Source organism: Fimicolochytrium jonesii (assembly GCF_025526975.1).
Source record: "Fimicolochytrium jonesii strain JEL569 chromosome Unknown EV422scaffold_11, whole genome shotgun sequence".
Classification (NCBI taxonomy): domain Eukaryota; kingdom Fungi; phylum Chytridiomycota; class Chytridiomycetes; order Spizellomycetales; family Powellomycetaceae; genus Fimicolochytrium; species Fimicolochytrium jonesii.
Window position 1 is genome coordinate 656,041 of NW_026515678.1, and position 3,254 is coordinate 659,294.

Below are 3,254 nucleotides of genomic sequence, written 5' to 3' on the forward strand. Positions count from 1 at the left end.
CGCACAAATGCTGATCTCCTCTTGAATCTCCTCATCTCTTTGTATGCCGTCAACCCAATCATTTTAAAATCCTCCCCTTTTTTGAGCTTTCCTGTTATGGACGACACGTCCATATCATTAGCATACCTCACGACAGCACACTGACAGCTGTCCGTGTCAATGCCAATGGCAATGTCAACGTCAACGTCAATGTCAATGTCAAACATCGCTCACTCCTTCGCTCCCCTCTCAATTTGCTAATCCCCCCGCAATCTCGCCGCTCCTCCTCGACCCCGCTCACTGTGAGCTCATCTGTGAGCTAATCTCTGGTCATTTGTCAACCCCCAATACTTCTCCACATCCAGCAACTGTAGACATGCTCTCTAAGCTCGCTACGCTCGCTCTAGGCTAGATAGCATAGCTGTCGCTCACCCAGTCCCCTCTTGTTGTTGTTCTTCACTCTGGCTTGTTTATCTATAAATAGCCGCCCCCTCTTTGTGCATTCCCTTTTTCCCCAGCAGATCAACACCAGTTCTTCTCAACTCCTGTTCTAGTTCTTGCTTCTTGTTTTGCCAATACAATCCCCTGTCTCCTATCGCTCTCGCTCTGCCTTCTCTTCTTCGCTCCCGCCTCCGTCGTCGAGATTTTAACAGTTCCTCTAGGATGGGTGCTCAGGAGGGTTCTGCCGTGGTACTCCCTATTGTTTGCAGAGACTAGCCTGTTGCACCATGGGTTGGCATTGTTGACTCTGGTTGCCATGGTGTGGAAGCGGCTGGGAACCTCTGTAATGTGGGTTGTCCGGTCTAGTTGGAGAACCACATGTCTGTGAGACAGGCCTCGCAGAATATACCTGCATATCCCAGCGGATATACTGGGCTACACGTCTCGAGAGTGTTCTCCAGTGGACTCCAGCCTCACGGGTGCTTTAACAGTGCTCGTCGCACGTTCCTATTCACAAGAAGGACCTCCTTTACTGTAATGTGGGTTGTCCGGTCTTATTGGAGAAGGACGCGTCAGTGAAAGACCTATCGCTGTCTAGGTGGAAGGCCTTCTGGCCCGTCAGTGAAAGGCCTTCCAGTCAGTGTTCTCCAGTGGCCTCCGACCTCGTGGGTACTTTAACAGTGCTCGTCGTGCGTTCCTATGCACAAAAAGTAGTTCTTCTACTGCATATCGAATAGCAGCGCCGATGAACACCCAGTCCGTCTACAATACCTTACAGCAAAGTAGTGATTGTATACGAACATCAGTTATACAACCCATGTGGAAGGTAGTCCACAGCACATGGTAGCACCACTCGTTTCGACCAAAAACGAGCTTCATAGTAGATAAACATGTCGGCAACTTCAGCATATCGAAATTGCGGACGTAGCAATCGTCACAGAACGTCGATACAACCCTTCTAGATGATTCAAATAGCCTTCAGGACATCCAGGACAACGTCCACCGTAACTCCTGAAGCCCCTAGTGCGCTATAGTCGAAAAGCGCCGACCTATAGGTTATTTACCTAGTAGAACAACCGATACATCGCAACCACCTTGCTTTTTGCACCTGGATGGTTCAACAAACCTCCGTAACTCACAGTTTGCCATCCATACCTTACTCTTCCGGTATATCGACCCCTTGAGAGTATACGTTCAACGGTCGACACGTTACCACATAAACGCGTTTTTACGAGTAGCCAATTGGTAAACCGTTCACGGATCGGAAATCTACCCCAGTAATTCGATCCCTTCAAAGGAATTTGATCTACGGATACGGAGATATAAAAAACGTACAAAATCGTCGCCATTATAACCTCTGTATAGCAAAACTATTGCAGTTTTGACCAAAACATTCTCCGATGAGGTTCTGCCCGGTCTTGAGAATTACCTTCAGTTACACTGAACATTACGGGATGTTTGATTCATCACAAAACAAGTAATCAGTCATCGCCTTCGTCAAGAATTCGATACTTAAGCGAAAACCGGCGGATAGGAAAAGGCTCTCAGTTTTGAGACAGCGCTGAGCCGTTAGGGTTCCTCTTGATCCTCTCAAAGGTCTCTTTGAACTAATAGCTTCAGATCCTGCACAGGATCAATGCAGCCAAAACCCGCCGACATCGGACACGGTGGATTTTGGGGATTTTTCGCTCGAAAGAGGGAGAATCTATGCCCGAATTTTGGTTATTGCATACGGCATATACCTGATTTGACACCTAGTTGTTTGTGTGTATTTGCTCAAGGTACTGAGCTATACAACATCAATGGAGTACTTCTGTCTGCATTCTGGAAGTATTCGTCGTTGTTTGAGGTTATTCGAACTGAAAACGCGATTACGCTGGCCAGAAGGGCGTTATGAGTACATCAATGGGTAGTACAGTTACCAGGAGGGAGGAAACTACTCCTGGGGGTACAGCTGTTATTACTGAGATCGTTGAGGAGCTGGGAACTTTGGTTGATGTAATAATGCTAGGTCCGTTGCCAGAGGCTAGCTCTGTCTCCGCTCGATGTATTGAAAGAATTCTAGGGTTTCTACCTCCCGGGGCGCCGCCCAAAGGCTTTTCTTCCCTTCGGGAGTCACCCCAGAGCGTAGGACTCCAATATAATCTATTCTACGCGTGATCTCATGCCCTACGCGCTTCCCCGCACTAAGGTGACACCTGCAGCACCTCATTACACCCCCCTTAGAGCCAAGTGTCACTCCGACACCGACCGCACCTGTCAGTCGCTCCCCGCTGTTACTTGATGTGGAGCTGACACAGGTATCGGCCATGAGGAGTGCGCATGGCTCTACTGGAGCGGCTGGCGTCACCGGTGGTCACCACGATGGCAATCAGATCCACGCTGATATGAGGTAGAGATGATTCGGCCGCAACTGGTCGTGGGGCGCTATGGTCCTTGTCTCTGCGGCATATAAAAGGAAGGCAGTAGTCCCCTTGGCACCGTCCCGCCAGTCCTCGGACTTACATTTCTTGCTCCCAATCTCGTAACCTCTCACCGTCGCCGTTCACCTCTCACCATGGCCAGCGTAGCTCCTCCTGCCAAGGCCACCGCCGCCGGCCCGTCATCGGGCAAGAAGAAAGTAGGCGAGGGTCCCACCAAAGGGGACAGCCTGAAGAAGGCTCTCAAGCGACAGCGAGTGGTGAGTCCACGGAGGGCGCCCAATTGACCGAACTTTCGTGGTTTGACCAATTTTATCTCAGGACACCCCCGAGGTGCACTCGGACAGTACCCCGGAGCCCCCGGCTCCACCGGCCCGACCTACGTGTTGGAACTGCAACAGGTACCGCCCCCGC